This window comes from Haematobia irritans, chromosome 4, assembly GCF_050003625.1.
Source record: "Haematobia irritans isolate KBUSLIRL chromosome 4, ASM5000362v1, whole genome shotgun sequence".
NCBI classification, from domain to species: domain Eukaryota; kingdom Metazoa; phylum Arthropoda; class Insecta; order Diptera; family Muscidae; genus Haematobia; species Haematobia irritans.
This window is the reverse complement of record NC_134400.1, coordinates 14,513,062-14,538,523: the sequence shown is the minus strand read 5'-3', so window position 1 is coordinate 14,538,523 and position 25,462 is coordinate 14,513,062. Positions and strand designations below refer to the sequence as shown.

General features: G+C 24.7%; 1 protein-coding gene across 4 annotated transcripts in view; it reads right to left on the bottom strand.

The window, feature by feature from the left end:
* The window catches only part of GlcAT-P (Glucuronyltransferase P), a 98,628-nt gene extending 74,159 nt beyond the window's left edge, over window positions 1–24,469 (bottom strand). For 2 of the 4 annotated variants that reach the window (XM_075308286.1, XM_075308289.1), the window contains exons 1-2: window positions 24,000–24,469; window positions 16,009–16,441 (exon numbers count right to left, since the gene is read on the bottom strand). The gene's annotated coding sequence lies outside the window, so the exon portion shown is untranslated. Of the gene's footprint in view, window positions 1–16,008; window positions 16,442–23,737; window positions 23,969–23,999 lie in introns of those variants that run through there. The other 2 variants (XM_075308287.1, XM_075308288.1) reach the window with 2 other exon arrangements.
* Window positions 24,470–25,462: the final 993 nt, after the last annotated feature.

The following is a 25,462-nucleotide window of genomic DNA, read 5'->3' as shown; positions in this document are numbered from 1 at the left end:
TTTGGAAGGAATTTTAGAATCAACGTTTAGGGAGCAAATAGAAAAAATTGTAAGCTAGTCCATATGTTAGATAAAAAAGCAGAATAAATAAATATATGAGCGTCAACAAAATGTAAATGAAACATGAAAATCGACCCCAAAATAATATTGGGGCTCATTTTCTTTTTGAACTTCAAAGATCATATGCAAATGACCTAACTGATGGAAAAAAATATGAAGTTTAATAGCTGATGGCGTTAGCAGCCAATGCTACTTTTCCCTTTTCTTTTTTATCATACATTTACTGTATGATTAAATTAAACAATAAATAAATAAATAAATAAAAATATGAAGTTTAAACAAACTTAAGTATATGTTACGAATTTCGTGGGAAACGCGTTAGCCGATCTTGGAACGTAGGAGAAAGGGTTACATTCACGGTTGCCACAGTTGGTAGAATTCTATTAAAATGTTGACAAAATTTTCTGTAGAAATAAAATTTTGCCAAAATTTTCAACCAAAATTAAATTTTGCCAAAATTTTCAACCGAAATAAAATTTCGCCAAAATTTTCAACAGAAATAAAATTTTGACAAAATTTTGACAAAATTTATATAGAAATAAAACTTTGACAAAAATTTCTATACCGATAAAATTTTGACAAAATTTCTATAAAAATATAATTTGAACTAAATTTTCTTTGGAAATAAAATTTTGACAAAATTTTCTATAAAAATAAAATTTTGACAAAACTTTCTATTGAAATAACATTTTGACACATTTTCTAGATATAAAAATTTGACAAAATTTTCTTTAAAAATAAAATTTTGACAAAACTTTCTATTGAAAAAACATTTTGACACATTTTCTAGATATAAAAATTTGACAAAATTTTCTATAGAAATAAAATAGAATTGTGACAAAATTTCTATAGAAATGAAATTTTGACAAAATTTTCTATTAAAATAAGATGTTGGCAAAATTCTCTATAGAAATAATATTTTGACAAAATTTTCTATAGAAAGAAAATTTTCTATAAAAATAAGATTTTGACAAAATTCACTATAGAAATAAAATTTTGACAAAATTCTCTATATAAATAACATTTTTGCAAAATTTTCTGTAGAATTCCAAACGTTGACAGTTTTTTTTTTCAGAAATCAAATTTTGATAAAATTTTCTGTAGAAATAAAATTTTGACAAAATTTTCTATACAAATACAATTTTCACAAAACTTTCTATCGAGACAATATTTTGACAAAATTTCCTATATAAATAAAGTTTTAACAAAATTTTCTATAGAAATAAAATTTTGACAAAATTTTACAAATTAACAAACTTTCTAGGAAAATTTATAGAAATACAGTTTTTAACAAAATTTCTATAGAAATAAAATTTTGACTAAATTTTCTATAGAAATAGAATTTTAACAAAATTTTGACAAAATGTCAATAGAAATCAAAATTTTGATAAAATTTTGCCTTAGAAATAAAATTTTGACAAAAATCTCTATAGAAATAAAATTTTGAAAAAATATTCTATATAAATGAAATTGTGAGAACATTTTCCATTGAAATCAAAATTTTGACAAAGTTTTACATATTAACAACATTTTTAGAGAAATAAAATTTTGTCAAAAATTTCTATAGAAACAAATTTTTGTATAGAAATAAAATTTTGACAAAATATTCTTTAGAAATAAATTTTTGACAAAATTTTTACAGAAATCAAAATTTTTTTATAGAAATCTAACTTTTGACAAAGGTTTCTATAAAAATTAAATTTTGACAAAACTTTCTATAGAACTAAAATTTTGAAAAAATTTTCTATAGAAATAAAATTTTGACAAAGTTTTCTATAGAAACAAAAATTTGACAAAATTTTTTATAGAAATAATAATTTGACAAAATTTGCTATAGAAATAAAATTTTGACAAAATTTTGAAAAAATTTCTATAGAAATAAAATTTGACAAAATTGTCTATAAAATAAGAAATAAAATGTTTACCAAAAATTCTATATAAATAAAATTTGGGAAAATTTTCTATAAAAATAAGATTTTGACAAAATTTTCTATAGAAATAAAGTTTTGACAAAATTTTCTATAGAAATAAAATTTTGCAAAATTTTCTATACAAATAAAATTGTGACAAAATTTCTATAGAAATAAAATTTTGACAACATTTTCTATAGAAATAAAATTTTGACAAAATTTTCAATAGAAATAAAATTTTGACAAAATTTTCTATAGAAATAAAATTTTGACAAAATGTCTATAGAAATAAAATTTTGACAAATTTTTTATAAAAATATAATGTTGACAAAATTTTCTATAGAAATAAAATATAGACTCAATTTTCTATTGAAATAAAATTTAGAAAAAATTTTCTATAGAAATAAAATTTTGACAAAATTTTCTATAGAAATAAAATTTTGACAAAATTTTCTACAGAAATAAAATTGTGACAAAATTTCTATAGAAATAAAGTTTTGACAAAATTTTCTATACAAATAAAATTGTGACAAAATCTCTATAGAAATAAAATTTTGACAACATTTTCTATAGAAATAAAATTTTGACAAAATTTTCAATAGAAATAAAATTTTGACAAAATTTTCTATAGAAATAAAATTTTGACAAAATGTCTATAGAAATAAAATTTTGACAAATTTTTTATAAAAATATAATGTTGACAAAATTTTCTATAGAAATAAAATATAGACTCAATTTTCTATTGAAATAAAATTTTGACAAAAATTTATATAGAAATAAAATTTTGACAAAATTTTCTATAGAAATAAAATTTTGACAAAATTTTCTATAGAAATAAAATTGTGACAAAATTTCTATAGAAATAAAGTATTGACAAAATTTTCTTTAGAAATAAAATTTTGACAAAATTTTCTATAGAAATAAAATTTTGACAAAATGTCTATAGAAATAAAATTTTGACAATTTTTTTATAAAAATATAATGTTGACAAAATTTTCTATAGAAATAAAATATAGACACAATTTTCTATTGAAATAAAATTTTGACAAAATTTTCTATAGAAATAAAATTTTGACAAAATTTTCTATAGAAATAAAACTCTGAAAAAAATTTCTATAGAAATAAAATTCTGAAAAAAATTTTCTATAGAAATAAAAATTTGACAAAATTTTCTATTGAAATAAAATTTTGATAAAATTTTCTACAGAAATAAAATTGTGACAAAATTTCTATAGAAATAAAGTTGTGACAAAATTTTCTATAGAGATAAAATTTTTAACAACATTTTCTATAGAAATAGAATTTTTACAAAATTTTCTACAGAAATAAAATTTTGACAAAATTTCTATATAAATAAAATTTTGACAAAATTTCTATATAAATAAAATGTCGACAAAATTTCCTATAGAAATGAAATTTTGGCAAAATTTTCTAGAGAAATCAAAAAAATTACCAAATTTTTGGAAAAAATCCATATAATTTTTGTTTTGTGGCTACTATTCATAGCGCAAAAAAAAAAGATTAACATAAAAAATTGAAAATTTACTAAATTCGAATTTCCTACAAAACAGTTCATAATTTTCCAACCAGGGTACATTATAAACATGTTCGACTGTATTACATTCTTGATTGTCGGCTGGTTTTATTTTTCTTTGTACTTTGCATTTGTTACAAAACTGGAGCACTCTTTTGCTCACTCAACAATTTTGTTGGTTTTGTTGTTTGTTTGTTTATTGCCTAGCACTTGCTTGTTGTTGTTGGTAACGTTACAACTGTTGTGATTTTTTGTTTTTGTTGCTGTAGCCCTTGTTAAATGTTACAGAAAGGATATTCGTATAATTTAGTCAACCACCTACCTATTTGTCTTACAATGTGAATGCAGCAAAACACACAGCCAACAATGGGCATGAACTCAATCATCATCACCGTCTTATTCATCATACCACTCAAATCGATCGAACGAACTAAAGTGGTATCACAAAATAAGTCCATACTTAGGGTTTGCATGATTCCATGTGGGTAAGAGTTAGCTACGATTGGGCAAATACATTTTCCATTTGCGAAAACCTATGATAGATTGGAATCATACACTCAAAAAAGGATTTCTTGGGTCCATAGATTTTGACCTTCCCTTAAGGATTTTGATATTGATTCCGAGGCAAAGATTGCAATTATTAAAATATTTTAGTTAACATTTTATAAAATTAACCTACATTTTCTTTCATGGTGGATTCACTTTTTTCTGTGTGCATATTTGAGGCCTTTTTTGGACTTTTTTATTTTTAAACCAAAGACTTAATTATTTCTTTAAACCAAAAATGTTTTTTTTTACTTTAAGGCAAATTTTCCTTACTTCAAAGGCATAAGGAGGGATACACACTTCATTGGATCGTGTTCTAAAATTAATAGGAAAATTTTATGGCAAAAATTATTTTATTTTAAAGAAATTAGTCCCTAATATTAAGGTGGCATACACAGACAAAAATATCACCAAAATATTTCCAATATTTTTGTTAAAATTTTGTAAAATCAACCTACATTTTTTCATTCCACCATGAAGGTTCACTTTTTTTCTAGGTGTATATTTGAGACTGTTTTATTTGTAAACTAAAGATTGAATATCTCTTAGTTAATTTAAAGATTATTTCATTAAATCAAAAATGGTTTTCTTTATTTTAAGGAAAATTTTCCTAACTTCAAAGACATAAAGAGAGATTCAAACTTCATTGGATCGTGTTCTAAATGTAATTTTATTTTGACAAAATTTAACCTTAATATTAAGGTTGCATTTACAGAAAAAACATATAACCAAAATATTTCCAATTAAAAATTTAATTGAAGCTGAAAACTTTTTTAATTAAAACAAAAATTAATTGATACAATAAAATATTTTTAAACAAACTAGAAGATTAATTCAAGTAGGTCAATGATAGAAAATATTTAAAATTTCAATTAAAAAATTAATTGATACAATTAACGCTTTAATCAAACTCGGATGACGAAGTCAGTTAAAAAAATTATTGATTTTTTTTTTAATCTTTAATAAAAAATTAATCAAAACAATTTAGTTTTTAATCAAAATAAAGACACAAATCTAAATAAGAAAATTATTGAAGATAGTTTTTAATTAAAAACTTAATTTATATAATCATTTTTTTAATCAAACTAAAAAACACACAGTTAGTTAAGAAAATGAGTGAACAATTTGCACAGTTTTTATTAAACAATTAATTTCAATCGCCATCAATTAAATTTTTGATTGAATTAATTAAAAATTAATTGATTTTTAAAATCTACATCAATTACATTTTTAATTGAATTAATTAAAAAATTATTGAAATTTTCAAATAAAATAAATTAATTTTATCATTTTTGCGATTGAAGACATTTCAATTTAAAATTAATTAATTTCATGATTGAATCAGATTATTTTTGTTTTTTTTTCAAAATGTGTCAATATTTTTTATATGTTTTTTTTTCGAGTGTACTATAATTAAAATATCTATTCGATATTAAATCCAAACAAACTAAAACTCAATTTTAGCAAAAATTTCCATACATGTATGACACACATTATGTTATGCAGCCAAACTCTATGTAAATTTTATAGAATTTATGCAAATGCTACATAATTTATTTGAGGGTTTACAAAAACACGATAGTGAATATTTTAATTGGAGGGTATCAGGCAAGGTCGACTATTTAAGGCCCTCAAAGAACCCATGTGAATTGAAAAGAGACTTTCTGAAGCTTTAAAAAAACTTTTTTTTTTTAAAGCAAATAAAAAATATTAGAAGCGATCGTTCTTCACAAACTTGGCATTATTTGCTTTACATTATAGGAAATTGTGTTTGTCTAAAATTTCATTCCTGAGGAAAGTATTTTTTTCTTTGGCCAAAAATGCCCAAAAATCAAAACGAAAAATTATTTTATGTGGGGGCTATACCAAAACAGATATAAAAAAAATCGACACAGGTATAAGTAGACATAAAATATCTCTAGTGGCCTACCTAGTCTATTTGTTTTTAACACCAGTATCTACTTGTCATCACCATATTATCTGCTAAATGATTTATGAACTTCTTTACCATTATGATAACCACTAAAATGAAGACCAGCAATTAAAACCTAGTAACACTACATATTTATATTTTTTCAAAACTTATTTTTTCACATTTATGATAAAGCTGGAAATTTTGTTTTTCTTTTCTCTTGAAGTAAAAGCAAATTCCTCATCATTCAAATGTTTGTTTTTTATTTTGTTTAAACAGCAAAAAAACCCCTAAATGTTTTACTTAATGCCAAACAACAGAAGATAAAAATGTAGAGCTTAAATGAGGTGATTGCACCTCATACCACCTAAATGTGTTTACACATCAACATTGAGTGATGAGTTTCCATCGTCACCAGACCTATTAAGAACTACATGTTCTATTTTTGTTTTTGATATACTAGGTATTGGGAATATATGCATCACCATAAAAGATTAAATAAGAATAAAAGATTAAATTTCGTCACAATTTTATTTCTATAGAAAATTTTGTCAAAATTTTATTTCTATAGAAAATTTTGTCCAAATTTTATTTCTATAGAAAATTTTGTCAAAATTTTATTTTTATAGAAAATTTTGTCAAAATTGTATTTTTATAGAAAATTTTGTCAAAATTTTATTTTTATAGAAAATTCTCTCAAATTTTTATATCTATAGAAAATTTGTCAAAATTTTAGACAAATTTTTTTCCACAAAAATTTCAACAAAATTTTTATATCTTTAAAAAATTTTGTCAATTTTTTTGTAAACTTTTATTCCTATAAAAAATTTTGTCAATTTTTTTTTTCTACAGAAAACGTTTGCAAAATTTTATGTCTATAGAAAATTTTGCCACAATTTTATTTCTATAGAAAGTTTTGTCCAAATTTTATTTCTATTAAAAAAACTTGTCAAAATGTTATTTCTATAGAAAACTTTGTCAACATTTTATTTTTATAGTAAATTCTCTCAACATTTTATTTCTATAGAAAATTCTCTCAAAATTTTGTTTCTTTAGAAAATTTTGTTAAAATTTTACTTCTATTGAAAATTTCTATAGAAAATTCCCTTATAATTTTATTTTTATAGAAAATTCTCCCAAAATTTTATGTCTATAGAAAATTTGACAAAATTTTATTTCTATAGAAAATTTTGGAAAAATTTTATTTCCATAAAAATTTCAACAAAATTTTTATATCTTTAAAAAATTTTCTCAATTTTTTTTTCTACTGAAAACTTTTGTAAACTTTTATTTCTATAGAAAATTTTGTCAATTTTTTTGTGTACAGAAAACTTTTGTAAAATTTTATTTCTATAGAAAATCCCTTATAATTTTATTTCTATAGAAAATTCTCTCAAAATTTTATATCTATAGAAAATTTGTCAAAATTTTTGGACAAATTTTATTTCCATAAAAATTTCAACAAAATTTTTATATCTTTAAAAAATTTTGCCAATTTTTTTTTTTCTACTGAAAACTTTTGTAAACTTTTATTTCTATAGAAAATTTTGTAAATTTTTTTTTTGTACAGAAAACTTTTGCAAAATTTTATTTCTATAGAAAATTTTGCCAAATTTTATTTCTATAGAACACGTTTTGTCCAAATTTTATTTCTATTAAAAAATGTTGTCGAAATGTTATTTCTATAGAAAACTTTGTCAACATTTCATTTTTATAGAAAATTCTCTCAACATTTTATTTCTATAGAAAATTCTCTCAAAATGTTGTTACTTTAGAAAATTTTGTCAAAATTTTACTTCTATTGAAAATTTCTATAGAAAAATTTTGCAAAATTTTATTTCTATAGAAAATTTTATCAAAATTTAATTTTTATAGAAAATTCTCTCAAAATTTTATATTTATAGAAAATTCTCTCAAAATTTTATATCTATAGAAAATTTGTCAAAATTTTATTTCTATAGAAAATTTTGGAAAAAAAATTATTTCTATAAAAATGTAAACAACATTTTATATCTATAGCCACCATGGTGCAATGGTTAGCATGCCCGCCTTGCATACACAAGGTCGTGGGTTCGATTCCTGCTTCAACCGTACACCAAAAAGTTTTTCAGCGGTGGATTATCCCACCTCAGTAATGCTGGTGACATTTCTGAGGGGTTCAAAGCTTCTCTAAGTGGTTTCACTATAAAAAGGAGATCCCTTGTCATTGAGCTTAACATGGAATCGGGCAGCACTCAGTGATAGGAGAGAAGTTCACCAATGTGGTATCACAATGGACTGAATAGTCTAAGTGAGCCTGATACATCGGGCTGCCACCTAACCTAACCTAACCTAACCTCTATCTATAGAAAATTTTATCATTTTTTTTCTAGAGAAAACTTTTGTCAAAATTTTATTTCTATAGAAAATTTTGTCAAAAGTGTATTTTTATAGAAAATTTTGTCTAAATGTTATTTCTATACAAAATTTTGTCCAAATTTAATTTCTATTAAAAAATTTTGTCAAAATGTTATTTCTATAGAAAACTTTGTCAACATTTTATTTTTATAGAAAATTCTCTCAACATTTTATTTCTATAGAAAATTCTCTCAAAATTTTATTTCTATAGAAAATTTTGTCAAAATGTTACTTCTATTGACAATTTTTGCATAATTTTATTTTTATAGAAAATTCTCTCAACATTTTATTTCTATAGACAATTCTCTCAAAATTGTATATATATATATATATAGAAAATTTGTCAAAATTTTATTTCTATAGAAAATTTTGGTAAAATTTTATTTCTTTTTATATTTTATATCTATAGAAAATTTTTGCAAAACTGTATTTCTATAGAAAATTTTGTCAACATTTTATTTCTATAGAAAATTTTGTCAAAATTTTATTTCTATAGAAAATTTTGCCAAAATTGTATTTCTATAGAAAGTTTTGTCAAAATTTTATTTCTATAGAAAATTTTGTCCAAATTTTATTTCTATTAAAAAATTTTGTCAAAATGTAATTTCTATAGAAAACTTTGTCAATATTTTATTTTTATAGAAAATTCTCTCAAGATTTTATTTCTATAGAAAATTTTGTCAAAATTTTACTTTTATTGGAATTTTTTGCAAAATTTGATTTTTATAGAAAATGTTTGCAAAATTTTATTTCTATAGAAAATTTTGGAAAAATTTTATTTCTATAGAAAATTTTGGAAAAATTTTATTTCTATAGAAAATTTTGGAAAAATTTTATTTCCATAAAAATTTAAACAAAATTTTATATCTGTAGAAAATTTTGTAAATTTTTGTTTTTCTGTAGAAAAATTTTGCAAAATTTTATTTCTATAGAAAAATTTTGCTGATATCATTTTGTCAAAATTTATTTCTATAAAAAATTTTATCAACATTTTATTTCTGTAGAAAATTTTGTCAGAATTTTACTCCTATAAAAAATGTTGTCAAAGTTTTATATCTATACAATTGTTTGTCAAAATTTTATTACCATTTAAAATTTTGTCAAAATTTTATTTATATAGAAATTTTTATTTCTGTAGAAAAGGTTTACCAAAATTTTATTTCTATAGAAAATTTTGCCAACATTTTATTTCTATAGAAAATTTTGCCAAAATTTTATTTCTATAGAAAGTTTTGTCAAAATTTTATTTCTATAGAAAATTTTGTTCAAATTTTATCTCTATTAAAAAATTTTGTCAAAATGTTATTTCTATAGAAAACTTTGTCAACATTTTATTTTTATAGAAAATTCTCTCATGATTTTATTTCTATAGAAAATTTTGTCAAAATTTTACTTTTATTGGAAATTTTTGCAAAATTTGATTTTTATAGAAAATGTTTGCAAAATTTTATTTCTATAGAAAATGTTTGCAAAATTTTATTTCTAAAGAAAATTTTGGAAAAATTTTATTTCTATAGAAAATTTTGGAAAAATTTTATTTCTATAGAAAATTTTGGAAAAATTTTATTTCCATAAAAATTTAAACAAAATTTTATATCTATAGAAAATTTTGTCAATTTTTGTTTTTCTGTAGAAAAATTTTACAAAATTTTATGTCTATAGAAAATTTTGGCTGATATCATTTTGTCAAAATTTATTTCTATAAAAAATTTTATCAACATTTTATTTCTATAGAAAATTTTGTCAGAAATTTATTTCTTTAGAATATTTTGTCAAAGTTTTATTTCTATAGAAAATCTTGTCAAAATTTTATTTATATAGAAAATCTTGTCAAAATTTTATTTATATAGAAAATTGTGTCCAGATTTAGTTTCTCTAGAAAATTTTATTAAAATTTTGTTTCTATAGAAAATTTTTGCAAAATTTTTTTCCATTAAAAATATTTACCAAAATTTTTTTTCTATAGACAATTTTATTTCTGTAAAAATTTTTTGCACGATGTTATTTCCATAGAAAATTTTGTTAATATTTTATTTCTGTAGAAAATTTTCTCCAAATTTTATTTCTATAGAAAATTTTGTCGATCTATACGCTTTAATTCAAATTTATTTATCAAGATTTGTTTTGTGAAAAGATTTTTTTTTTTATATTTTACAAGTTAAAATACAAAGCCGACAGTCAGACAGACTTCTGTTTTTTCTGTTCTAATTTCTATTCGAAAAACAGTTGTATGGTTTATTTCTATAGAAATGCTAGTTTTATCTACATACGATTTCCGTCCTCTAACTCAACCAAAAATATAAAAGAACTTCTAAAACAGATTGTGTACTCTACAGAATATGTGTCAAATACCAGCACTTGATGTGTATTTAGTAGCTTCAACACCAAAATAAAATAAGCCTTTGATATGAATAAAAATGTTGATAAAAAACAACACCTTAGGGCAGAATTAAATTCAAAGAGCTAAGGCGACCTTATTACGAGCCGACTCAAAGAGTCGCTAAATAAAGAAATTCAACTAAATTCATTAAATTAATTTACCTCAATTTTAATTATTTTCTCTGAATTCTTTGATCTTACTTCAAGTACACATATGTTTTACATATGCTATACGGTAAGAAATAAATTATTGTCTTATTTCAGGGTAAAGACCGGCTAGCATGAGCTAGGAATAGAATTTTCCTCCGATATGGAAATAATCGCAATTATGCTGGTTCTTTGAAAATATATCTCATCTTATCACCATGGGCGCACTCACTAAAGACGTGACAAACAGAGTCACACCAGACGAAAATACTAAGTGGCAAATGGATTTTTTATCACTACTACGACTATATCATGGATAAGGCATGACTCACTTCACAGGCCCAAGAGAGCCTTATGTTGTTGAATGACTTTTTTATTTTGTGTTAATTTTTTTTTCTTCCAAGCACCATATATATGTGGATGACAGAGCAAACGTGTCCGTGGCCGGCTGACGCCAAGGGCCATATGTGCAAAGTGGTGCGTTTCTGTTTTTTTGTCATTGGACCGTGAATTGTTTGGAAACGTTTAAAAAATGAAAACTTCAATCCCAACTAAATGGGCACTGATGTTTTGTGGTAGTGGTGGTGGTGGTTATGGTGGTGTTTCATCTGGTTTTGCATAAAACCCTTAGTGGAGTACATTTTCGTAAATAAAAACGAGTGGAGTTGACAATAAACAAACCAGACAAGAATGAGAACCATTATGCTCTGCCTGAGGATAGGAAGGGATATGTGAACGTGATTGAGATATGAGAATGAAAATTTTTTCTATAGAACATTTTTTGAAAATGAAATAGAAATAAAATTTTGTCAAAATGTCTATGGAAATAAAATTTTGACAAAATTTTATTTCTATAGAAATTTTGTTAAAAATTTTATATCTATAGAAATTGTTGTTAATATTTGATTTCTATAGAAAATTTTGTCAAAATATTATTTCTATAGAAAATTTTGTCAACATTTCACTTTTATAGAAAATTGTAACAAAATTTTATTTCTATAGAAAATGTTGTCACAATTTTATTATTATTTAGAATGAAAAATCTGTCAAAATATTATTTCTATAGAAAATTCTGTCAAAATATCATTTATATAGAAAATTTTTTCAAAATTTTATTTCTATAGAAAATTTTGTTAACATTTCACTTTTGCAGAAAATTGTAACAAATTTTTTTTTTTCTATAGAAAATTTTTGCAAAATTTTATTTCTATAGGAAATTTTGTCAAAATGTTATTTCTATAGAGAATCTTGTCAAAATTTTATATTTAAGAATAATCCATCAAAATTTTTAGAAAATTTTACCAAAAAACGGCCAAACAAACAAATCTTATTTTGCAAAATTGTATTTCTATAGAAAATTATTTCTACCCCTTATAATTGTTTCTTTATTACTCACGTGTCTCTCGGGCATTTTCCTGAGAGTCACGACAATTTTATTTCACTCGCTCACCTCTAGATATGAGAAACCATGGTGGTTCGCAACGCATTGCAAAAGGAAAACAAAATAAAGCATGTTAGTTTCTTATTTTAACGTCAACAAACAAAATTTCTAGTATACCCAACTATGACTGGGAGTATAGACCATATGTGGTGATGTGCATCATGGTTGAGTCATATGCATCATCTAATCTTAAAGCTATCGACACATTCCATTTTAGTTTGTAGACGCTGCCATCGAAGGACCAAAAAAAAATAAACGAAGGGAAAAGCTGGCCAGAGATATAGTGTGAGTGTGTGTGTGTGTTCAAGAGGCAACGCACTCAAAATCCCAGAAGGGATATGAAAACACTCAGACATCATCATTCCAAACCGCTTGCCATTCAAGCCAGCGACAATAGCGCTGACGTCGCTGATGTCTCTTAAGCTATATGCAATTTTATCGGAATGAAGTAAAAGAAGCAAATAGTCGGGCAAAAGTAATGGTGAACCAAAACTTATGTTTAGGCTGTACTCGTATCATGGTTGCCACTCGAGCCAAAGATAAACTACCAATATTTGGAGAAAATTTTACCACCAATATATTTGTTAAAATTTTATTTGTTTAGAAAATATTTGCAAACTTTTGTTTCCATAGAAAATTTTGTGAAAATTTTATTGCTATAGAAAATTTTATGGAAATTGTATTTCTATAGAAAATTTTGTCAACATTTTATTTCTATTGAAAATTTTGACAATTTTTTATTTCTATAGAAAATTCTGTCAAAATTTTATTTCTATAGAAAATTTTGTCAAAATTTTATTTCTATTGAAAATTCTGTCAAAATTTTATTTCTATAGAAAATTTTGTCAAAATTTTATTTCTATAGAAAATTTTATTTCTATAGAAATTAGAAGTAAGATTTCCCGACATTGCTTTTCGCACTCACTCGAGTATGGGGGTATGACATGTACGGAGTTGTTTCATCCGATTCCTCCAAAACTCAAAAATGTATTTTTTTTTAATGCCAGAATCTCATGTAGTCTCCATATTTGGAAACTTAAAATATAACTTTGGAATCTGTACCATTTGAAGCGATCTTCATTAGGGAGTAAGTTTGTTAGTCCAGTGTGAGAGGTTTTCAACGGAAACTAATATATTTGATGGTGAGAATTTAAAATTCGACCCAGCCTAATGTACGGCCAAATATACTCGTGCGTTTTCAAGGCTGAAGTATTACAAAAAGTAACAAATTGTCTGAGATGTACTGATCCAACAAATTTTGCCATAAATCTCAGACACAGACAGTTAATCTGTTATCAAATACACGTACTCTGTGTAGCTTCACACGTAAACGAGACATATTATGGTCAATAATAGATACTTATGTGAACTTGGTTAAACATCGTGTTAGCTACGCTTCTTATTACAAAAGTGATAGATTTTTACTCTTTGGTAGAATTTTTGATGTTTTGGTAGATTTTGATAAAATTTTCTATAGAAATAAAATGTTGACTAAATTTTCAAATTTTTACAAAATTTTCAATAAAAATAAAATTTTGACAAAATTTTCTATAGAAATAAAATTTTGACAAAAATTTCTATAGAAATAAAATTTTGAGAAAATTTTCTATAGAAATAAAACTTAGACCAAATTTTCTATAGAAATAAAATTTTGACAACATTTTCTATAGAAACAAAATTTTGTCACAATTTTCTCTAGAAATAAAATTTTGAGAAAATTTTCTATAGAAATAAAATTTTGTCACAATTTTCTCTAAAAATAAAATTTTGAGAAAGTTTTCTATAGAAATAAAATTTTGAAAAAATTTTCTATAGAAATAACATTTTGAGAACATTTTCTATAGAAAAATAAAATTTTGAGAAATTTTCTATAGAAATAAAATTTTGAGAAATTTTCTATAGAAATAAAATTTTGTCAAAATTTTCTCAAGAAATAAAATTTTGAGAAAATTGTCTATAGAAATAAAATTTTGTCACAATTTTCTATAGAAATAAAATTTTGAGAAAATTTTCTATAGAAATAAAATTTTAACAAAATTTTCTATAGAAATAAAATTTTGACAAAATTTTCTATAGAAATAAAATTTTGATAAAATTTTCTATAGGAATAAAATTTTCTCAAAATTTTCTCAAGAAATAAAATTTTGTCAAAATTTTCTCTAGAAATAAAATTTTGAGAAAATTTTCTGTAGAAATAAAATTTTGGCAAAACTTTCTACAGAAATAAAATTTTGACAACATTTTCCATAGAAATAAAATTTTGACAACATCTTCTATAGAAAAAAACTTTTAACACAATTTTCGATAGTAATAAAATTTTGACAAAAGTTGATATAGAAATAAAATTTTGACAAAAATTTCTATAGAAATAAAATTTTGACAAAATTTTCTGTAGACATAAAATTTTGACAAAATTATCTATAGAAATAAAATGTTCTATAGAAATAACATTTTTAAAAAATTTTCTATAGAAATAAAATTTTAACAAAATTTTCTATAGAAATAAAATTTTGACAAAATTTTCTATAACAATAAATTCACAAAATTTTCTATAGAAATACAATTTTGACAAATTGCATATGTCCCTTTTAAAAACCTCTCTAAAGTGAGCCACCACGGTCGCCTCAATTATGGGAAGTATTCAGTTATCACAGGTTATAAATATATAGAAATAAAATTTTGACAAAATTTTCTATAGAAATAAAATTTTGTCCCAATTTTCTCTAGAAATAAAATTTTGAGAAAATTTTCTATAGAAATAAAATTTTGACAAAATTTTCTAAAGAAATAAAACTTTGACCTATTTTCTATAGAAATAACATAGCATTTTGACAATATTTTCTATAAAAATAAAATTTTGACAGAATTTTCTATAGAAGTCAAATTTTTACAAAATTTTCAAGAAAAATAAAATGTTTGACAAAATTTTCTATAGAAATAAAATTTTGTCACAATTTTCTCTAGAAATAAAATTTTGAGAAAATTTTCTATAGAAATAAAATTTTGACAAAATTTTCTAAAGAAATAAAACTTTGACCTATTTTCTATAGAAATAACATAGCATTTTGACAATATTTTCTATAAAAATAAAATTTTGACAGAAAAAAAACAGAAATAAAATTTTGACAACATCTTCTATAGAAAAAAACTTTTAACAAAATTTTCGATAGTAATAAAATTTTGACAAAAGTTGATATAGAAATAAAATTTTGACAAAATTTTCTATAGAAAAAAAATTTTGACAAAATTTTCTGTAGACATAAAATTTTGACAAAATTATCTATAGAAATAAAATTTTCTATAGAAATAACATTTTGAAAAAAATTTTCTATAGAAATAAAATTTTAACAACATTTTCTATAGAAATAAAATTTTGACAAAATGCAATAAATTGACAACATTTTCTATAGCAATAAAATTTTGACAAATTGCATATGTCCCTTTTAAAACCTCTCTAAAATGAGCAACCACGGTCGCCTCAATTATGGGAGGTATTCATTTATGACAGGTTAATTTTAATGTGCTAATATAGCAAATGATTCAATACACCTCTGTCCACTTTTGGGAGGTGTCCAGTTTTCAGAGTGTTCAAATTTGAGAGATTTCACAGTGCTAACATTTTCTCGATGTGTTTTTCATATATGCAAATTTATATGCAAATTTAAAAGAATAAAATACTCACCTGGCAATCGATTCCGATTGTATAGATTTTTGGGTTTTTATTGTTGTCCATGAAATATGAGTAGCAAACAAATGAACGATGTTCCAGGTTGGCTTATTGTCTGTTGGCCAACATTTGACGTTTTGCTGGCCTCGTAGTTAAAATATTTTTTTTCGTGAAGTGGCTGACGGAGGGGGTAATTCAGAATAATGTGTGTTATGCCAAAATAAATGTTGACATATTTTTTAACTCTTGTTTTATTTAATTTTTTTTGTGTGCGTTTTTGAGCAATGCGTTACTTTTTCCTCTATATTTTATTTGTTGGTGTTGGTGTTGGTTGTTTTTGTTATTGTTTTGAATTTTTCGTTGCTTGTAGCTGTTGTTAATGTTTGCTGAATGTAGCACAAAATGTTAATCGAAAAGGTAATTCTACCAAAAGCATTTTTATGCTCCACTAAAATTGAATGAAATAAGAAAACAAGAATGGAATGAATAAAACAAAAATAAAATTTTGCAAACTCCCCTCAAAAAAACATTTTCATTCGAATGAACAATTTCAATAAAAGCGTATAAAAAATAAATAAAATTTTACGAGCATTGCATTTTTTGTTTATATTGCCACACACACTTGTCCACTTACAAATAGGAAAAGAGAAAATACCATCACAGAGATTTATAATGATTCTCATAGCATAGAGAGAGCGAGGGAGAGAGAGAAAGTGATTGGGTCCATACAACAGAGCACAATGAAAAAGGGTATAATGAGAGTAACTAATTTATCATACACTCACAAATACTCAACACCTTAACTCAAGGCCTACTTCACGTATATTTCCACCAACCACCGCCACCTCCCTTCTATCCAATATTGGTTATTTTCATTGCAATGCTGTGGTGTGAGAAAACTGATTTCACCACATTTGTTTACAGGGGCCACACGTCGTCAAATATACTACAACATGAATTGAAAGCAAACAACATTTATCCCTATAAGCTTGTTTTATCACTGTTGCACAGTAGTTCGAATACAGCCGATACATTTATGTTACTCAAAACAAATAAATTAAGCCATAAGGAAAATATTCCTACAGGAAATTTTGGTCCAGATCTCACATTAAATTAAGAATGACTTCTTATTTTTTCTTTACATCGAAGAGATCACCACTTTATACCTAATAATTCAGTGAGTTTTTCCAGGTAGTGTTGCCAGTATAGGGGAATTTTCTTTTTATTGCGATTTTTTCGCCATAAAGTAGAATTCTACCAAAATGGTAGATTTTTACGGTTTGGTAGATTGGTAGAATTCTTGTTGTTTTATTAGATTTTGCAAATGTTCCTCTCCAATTAAGAGGAACAATTTTCTATAGAAATAAAAATTTTAACATAACTTTTTATACCATTAAAATTATTACAAAATGGAAATGGAATTTTGAAAAAATTGTCTACAGAAATTAAATTTTGCAACTCCCAAAACATATCAGACGGTTGCCACAATTTGTATAATTCTACCAAAAATGGTACATTTTTTACTGTATGGTTGATTCTGTGCAATCAAAAAATTAAAAATTTAATTGATTCAAGGAATTTTTAAATTGAAACAAAAATCAATCTCAAAAATTAATAGTATCAATTAATATTTTAATTGACTTTCAATTAATGTTTTTATTGATACTATCATTTCTGTGATTGAAAATATTTCAATTAAAAAGTTAATTGAATCATTTTATTTCGTTATATAAAATTTTGACAAAATTTTCTATGGAAATTAAATTTTGACAAAATTTTCAATAGAAATAACATTTTGACAAAATTTTCTATAGAAATAAAATGTTGACATAATTTTCTATAGAAATAAAATTTTGCAAAAAAAATCTACAAAAATAAAATGTTGACAAAACTATAAGTTCTGTGATAGAAAACATTTCAATTAAAAAATTAATTTAATCATTTAAATTCGTTATATAAAATTTTGACCAAATTTTTAATGGAAATCAATTTTTGACAAAATTTTCAACAGAAATAACATTTTGACAAAGCTATAAGTTCTGTGATACAAAACATTTCAATTAAAAAATTAATTGAATCATTTAAATTCGTTATATAAAATTTTGACAAAATTTTTAATGGAAATCAAATTTTGACAAAATTTTCAAGAGAAATAACATTTTGACAAAATGCTATATAGAAATAAAATTTTGACAAAATTTTCTATAAAAAGAAAATTTTGCAAAAAATTTCTACAAAAATAAAATGTTGACAAAACTCTCTATAGAAATAAAATTTTGACAAAATTTTCTATAGAAATAAAATTTAAAAAAAAATTTCTACAGAAATAAAATTTTGACAAAATTTTCTACAGAAATAAAATTTTGATAAAATTTTGTACAGAAATAAAATTTTGAAAAAAAATTTGTACAGAAAACAAATTTTGACAACACTTTCTATAGAAATAAAATTTTGACAAAATTTTCCTATAGAAATAAAATTTTGACAAAATTTTCTATAGAAATAACATTTTGACAAAATTGTCCATAAAAATAAAATTTTGCAAAAAATTTCTACAAGAGTAAAATGTTGACAAAACTCTCTATAGAAATAAAATTTTGACAAAATTTTCTATGGAAATAAAATTTTGACAAAAATTTTTTCAGGAATAAAATTTTGAAAAAAATTCTATAGAAATAAAATGTTGACAACATTTTCTATGGAATTAAAATTTTGACAAAATTTTCTACAGAAATAAAATTTTGACAAAATTTTCTATGGAAATAAAATTTTGACACAATTTTTTTCAGGAATAAAATTTTGAAAAAAATTCTATAGAAATAAAATATTGATAACATTTTCTATAGAAATAAAATTTTGACAAAATTTTCCTAGAGAAATAAAATTTTAACAAAATTTTCTAAAGAAATAAAAGTTTGACAAAATTTTCCATATAAATAAAATTTTAACAAAATAAATTCATTAGTTTATATATGTGCTGAAAAATATTTTGGGCTCGAATAGAATCCATGATCTTTTTTTTTTAGGGTAGGCAAGACATTACATCATATTGGATCCCTCTAAACACTTTGGTAAAATTTATTGCACAAACTTACTTAACATAGTAAAGAACAAATGTGTGTTTAAACACGTTCTCCTGGATTCATTGTGTTCCAATGGGTCATAAACTAAGCAGCACGTTTGTATTGATAAATTAGTCGTTTCAAATGAAAACTTTTTTTTTATAATGTTACACCTACTTTATTGAAAAATTGCTACATATTATCGGAATTGGTAAGTGTGTGACTACAACGAAAAAAAATCTTCCCAAGCGAAAATGTACTCGTGACTCTGCTTTTGCTAAAACATATCTACACTCAAAAAAAGTGAACTCTCTATTTCACTAAAGCCATATTAACTTTATATTAGTTCATAGAATCATTATGTTTGGAAAAAGTTTATTTTAGTCAAATAATTTTTTGCGTATGTTAGTTAAATGAACTAAAAAACGGGAAAAAGTTATACACAAATAAAGCATAAAGATTTCCTAATTTCGTATTTCTTACAAAATAGTTCATTATTTCTTTAAATTTGTAAATTTTACCAAAAATGTGTCCATCATGAACTTCGTATGTCACTAAAGACATTCTTGCAATTTTGAACTCCAAGATTTCTCTTAAAACTACAAAATTTTCTTTAACTACTGAAAAAATTTAGTTATGTCTAATAAATTTTCTTGAATTTGTCGAAAAATATTTACTTATTTTTGCCATATCGGAGTGATGCCAGCGCTTGTAATACCGTTTAGTTAAAATTTTCTAAAAAAGTTCCAAATTTTCTAAAATTAATCGAAAGTTATCTTTCCTGGTGGGTTCACTGTTTTTTCAGTGTACGTGATCCGAAATGTCACCTTATTTAAAATTTCAGGCAAATCGAACCCTAATGAACAAAATATATTTAGTTTATATGGTCGGAAATCAATATGGAAATCTGGTAGAAAAAAATCGAACTTAGTACCCACTTTTAAACAACAAAAGAATTGCGATAAAAAGAAAATGCGAAAACACCAATAAAAAAAGGAAAATTAAATGGACCAATTGTTTTTTTTTTTTCACTGGCGTAAGAAAATCGCAATTAAACAAAGAATGGCATATGTGACACCAAGCATAAATAAATAAAACAATGTGAAACCTTCTTCCTGCCTATTCCTTCATTTTAGATGGCAACATTTGTCTGAATTGTGAATAAGGTGAGTTTGATGATAAGCGCGTGTCGGTGTTTGAGAGGCGTGTAGTTATAAATGCCAAAACAAAAAGGAAATGAGACAACAACAGAAACAGTTGGTGGTGGCAATGTCTACAATCGTATATACTGATAGCAGGTTACCAGCAACAGTAAACTTTCTCATACTCACACGCCACCTATTGCAGGGAAGAAAATGACAGGAATCCACTTGAGAGCATACACTCACACATGCAGACCCATTGAAGTTAGTATCAATAGGGTTGCCATGGAGATATTAAAAAGTCTTCTAACTTTCTATAGGTTCACGGTTGCCACTCGAGCCAAAAAAAAAATCTGCTAAAAATTTGACAAAATGTTACCAAAAAACTACCAAAGAAAAAAATATTATGCTAAATTTTATTTTTATAGAAATTTTGTCAAAATTTCATTTCTATAGGAATAAAAATTTGTCAAAATTTTATCTCTGTAGAAAACTTTGTCAAAATTTTATTTGTCAAAATTTTATCTCTGTAGAAAACATTGTCAAAATTTTATTTATATAGAAAATATTGTAAAAATTTTATTTCTATACAAAATTTTGTCAAACTTTATTTCTATAGAAAATTTTATCACAATTTTATTTCATTCGTTTTGTTTTGTTATTGTTGGTTTATTCTTCAATCATTTTGTTGTTTTTGATTTGACAAAAATTCTTTTCCTCTGTTGGTTAAGCTACACTTGTAGTTTAGTCAATGCATAGTTTTAAGCTGAAATGAAAACCAAACTAAATGATTGAAGGATAAACCAACAATAACAAAACAAAACGAATGAAGTAAGAGGAAGCACGCTCAAAATAAACCCAGCCAACTGCACTCAAATCGATGATTTGACAGTGGCAAAGGAAAAGAGATATGTTTGTACAAATTTATTTCGGCAAAGGCCGGCTATTATAAACCTTTTTTCGGAAGGTTCAAGTGCGGTTCACTTTGGGTTTATTGAATTGCCTGAATTTATTCTGATAATTGGTTGATAGTTTTGCTGCAAGTAGAGGAGGCTGCTGAGGAATGTGGTAATTCCGAAACGTGCGTTCATTCAACCATCTTGCAGTCTATAGGGCTTTGCCCAAATAAATTTGACAAATATTATTTTCCTCCGTTGGTTAAGCTACACTTGTAGTTTACTCAATGCATGGTTTTAAGCTGAAATCAAAAACAACAACAACAACAAAATTATTTCTATAGAATATTTTGTCAAAACTTTATTTCGATAGAAAATTTCATCAATATTTTATTTCTATAGAAAATTGTGTCAAAATTTTATTGCTATAGAATATTTTGCTTCTATAGAATATATTTCTATAGAATATTTTGTCAAAATGCTACAAAAATTTTGTCAAAATTTTATTGCTACAGAAAATTTTGTTAAAATTTTATTGCTACAGAAAATTTTGTCAAAATTTTATTTCTGTAGAAAATTTGTTAAAAATTATTATTTCTATAGAAAATTTGTTAAAAATTTTTATTTCTATAGAAAATTTTGTCAACATTTTTTCCTATAGAAAATGTTGTCAAAATTTTTATTTCTATAGAGAATTTTGTCAAAATTTTATATCTATAGAAAATTTTGTCAAAATGTTATTTCTATAGAAAATTTTGTCATAATTTTATTTATAGAGAAAAGTTTATCAAAATTTTATTTTTATAGAAAATTGTGTCAAAATTTTATTGCTATAGAATATTTTGTTTCTATAGAATATATTTCTATAGAATATTTTGTCAAAATGCTACAAAAATTTTGTCAAAATTTTATTGCTACAGAAAATTTTGTTAAAATTTTATTGCTACAGAAAATTTTGTCAAAATTTTATTTCTGTAGAAAATTTGTTAAAAATTATTATTTCTATAGAAAATTTGTTAAAAATTTTTATTTCTATAGAAAATTTTGTCAACATTTTTTCCTATAGAAAATTTTGTCAAAACTCTATTTCGATAGAAAATTTCATCAATATTTTATTTCTATAGAAAATTATGTCAAAATGTTATTTCTATAGAAAATTTTGTCATAATTTTATTTATAGAGAAAAGTTTATCAAAATTTTATTTTTATATAAAATTGTGTCAAAATTTTATTGCTATAGAATATTTTGTTTCTATAGAATATTTTGTCAAAATGCTACAAAAATTTTGTCAAAATTTTATTGCTACAGAAAATTTTGTTAAAATTTTATTGCTACAGAAAATTTTTTCAACATTTTATTTCTGTAGAAATTTTGTTAAAAATTTTTATTTCTATAGAAAATTTGTTAAAATTTTTTATTTCTATAGAAAATGTTGTCAAAATTTTTATTTCTATAGAAAATTTTGTCAAAATTTTATATCTATAGAAAATTTTTGCAAAAATTTATTTCTATAAAAATTTTTGTCAAAATTTTATTTCTATAGAAAATTTTGTCAAATTTTTACTTCTATAGAAAATTGTGTCAACATTTTATTTCTACTTGTATATCAACTACCAATCTACCACTTTTGGTAGAGTGGTAGTTTGAGGGGGATACCACTTTTGGTAGAATTCCACCAAGTGTGGCAACCGTGGCTAGGTTACCTTAAGTATAGTGCCAGCCCATTGTGATACCATAGGTGATAAACTTCTCTCTTATCACTAAGTGCTACCTGATTCTAATTTTGAGCTCAATGACAAGAGACCTCCTTTTTATAATCGATTCCGAAAGGCTTTCAAACCACTCAGAAAATCTTTGATACACTCAGAAATGGCATCAGCATTACTGAAAGGGGATAAACCAACGCAGAAGTTTTTGTTGATATACGGTCAAAACTGAGAGGATAGAATCCACGACCCTTTGTATACAAGATGGGCATTCCAACCATTGCTCCACGGTGGTTCAGATCAATTAGGTTATACGTGAGTCAGTATTGCGTTTGTTGTGCGTGTTCGGTTTTCGAGTTGAAAATCACTTTATTTTGGCGATTACTTATCCTGAAATAATCAAAATTATAAATGCAAACAAACATCTTCCTGTAAAGTCTTTGCCGAAATCTAGAGGAACAAGGAAGTAGGTTAGGTTAAAGTGGCAGACCGATTAAGATTCAGGCTTAGACTATTCAGTCCATTGTGATAAACAAGGAAGTAACCGCGAACATTTCAACGCGAAAAGCGAACATAGTACCGACCTGAAGGCGTAATTTAAACGAACTTTATCAAAAGTGGTGAGGGTCCACTTCTGAGAGGTTACACTATATATACACATATTTCATATAATCGCAAATTTGTATATCTATCCGTAAATTGCAATTTCTTCTTTACTTTTTTATGCAAACAATGGCAACTCTACAGGTAACGGCAAACCTTCCCATAAAAAATAATAAACAAACATGAACACACCATACATCAGCTGAGACCAAAAGACTATTTTTGCAATTAAACTCTCTCTCTCTCTATGTCTCGGTTTATCCTTTGCCTGTTTTTCTTTTCCAGTACTTTGTTATTTGTAGTTCTAGTTTTTTTTTTTTTTTGGTACTCTCACATTTGTTTTTTGTTACATTTGAGTTGAGAATATCTCACACAAAAATCATCTCTGCCAGGAGAACACAAGGAATTGATGCAAACAAATTTCACGAAACAAATGGAAAAATCTTCAAACTTCCTTCCGTTTTCCGTATTTTCTTTTTAAGCCAATTGGATAAGATTTTCCGGCTTTTTTTTAATGAAAAAGACTTAAAAGATTAAACTAACAAACTTTGTGCTCTTGTGTTGAGTTATTATGATAATTTGATAATAATTCTTACTTTATAATCATTTTCCTTCAATTTCATAGATTTTCGAATAATTCACATAGAAAACTATTTGAATATTAATATTTTTATTTATTTCATTATATTTTTATATATCTCATTGGGTTATTTTCATTTTCTTTGTTAGAAATTGGTGATAAATTTTTTTTGTTTCTCCTTGTTTTAATTTTTTCTTTTTGATTTTTTCCTAAAGAATTTTGCAACTTTTTATCATATTTATCGCGTCCGCGTTTATTCTTTGGTCTATGCCCATAGGTTATGGCTTTTCCATTCGATGCTACGCTTTAAAATATCCAAACTGAACTTTGAATATCACTGGCATAGCTTTTTATAGTACAACTGATAGCTCGCTCGCTCACATGCTCTTAGGTTTTAGTTGGATTGTTCTGTTCTGTGCAAAAGATATGGAACGACGAATGAACAGAATGTCAACCAAATAATAGCGACTCGAATTGACTCGCGACGACGGCCTGCTTTACACTGACAAGTGGGTATTGTTGATATGAGTGTCAGAGGTAACTTGGCTGACTCGAGTTAATGTGGTGAAAATTTATCAAAATTGACATTGTATGCGAGTTCTGACTGCAAGTCACCACAACACAACACATGTTCTCTTCTTTAGCAGGAGTAAAAAAAAACACCAAGAACTTCATAAACCGTTATACCACCACATATAAATACACATATATCATTCACATGCAAAATAAAAAAATACAAATAGAGAGAGGGAGAGACGGCGAGTGAGAGACTTATTAGTGCAATAACAGCAACAATTTTTATTTTATCGTCTATAAAATAAAGTATGTTTGCCCTCAAGCTATCCTATCTACAAGACTCACCCACATTCGGGATACCTCCTGCTGTGCATTTGTGTGTTTGCATTCATTTTTTTCGTTGCCTCTTGTGTTTTTATATTTATCGCTTGCTGCTTGTTGTTGGCTTTGTTTTATGCTATTTTCATTTCCTGATTGTCAAGTGTGTGTGTTGTGTTTACTGCTGCTACTACTGTTTTTGTTGGTGTTGTTGTCAAGGAGACTCTCTCGTCGTAGTCTCTCACCAATACTAAGTTGAAATAAAATGCTCATGTCCTTTGAAAAATAATATCCAGCAAGAGCATGAGAGAGTAAACATGCATTATGTCGAAATTATTTTGAATTGCTTTCTCTCTCTCTCGCTATCTCTCTGGGTGCTACATATCAGATATTTGTTATCATTTTGATAGGGTCAAAACATCTGTTGTTATGTTACTGTCCCTTCCCTTAACAGTGGTAAGTTTTGCAATGGGCTATGCCAATTAAAGGCCTTCTAGTTTTTTGAGATATATTGCAGATATGAACACTGAAAAAAGTCCCACACAAATAATTATTTTTAATGGAACAAGAAATCATATTCATGGGACCAGTGTTGCCAGTATTTTTCTGGCTCTTGTCCCCAAATTTGGACGTTTTTGTCCCCAA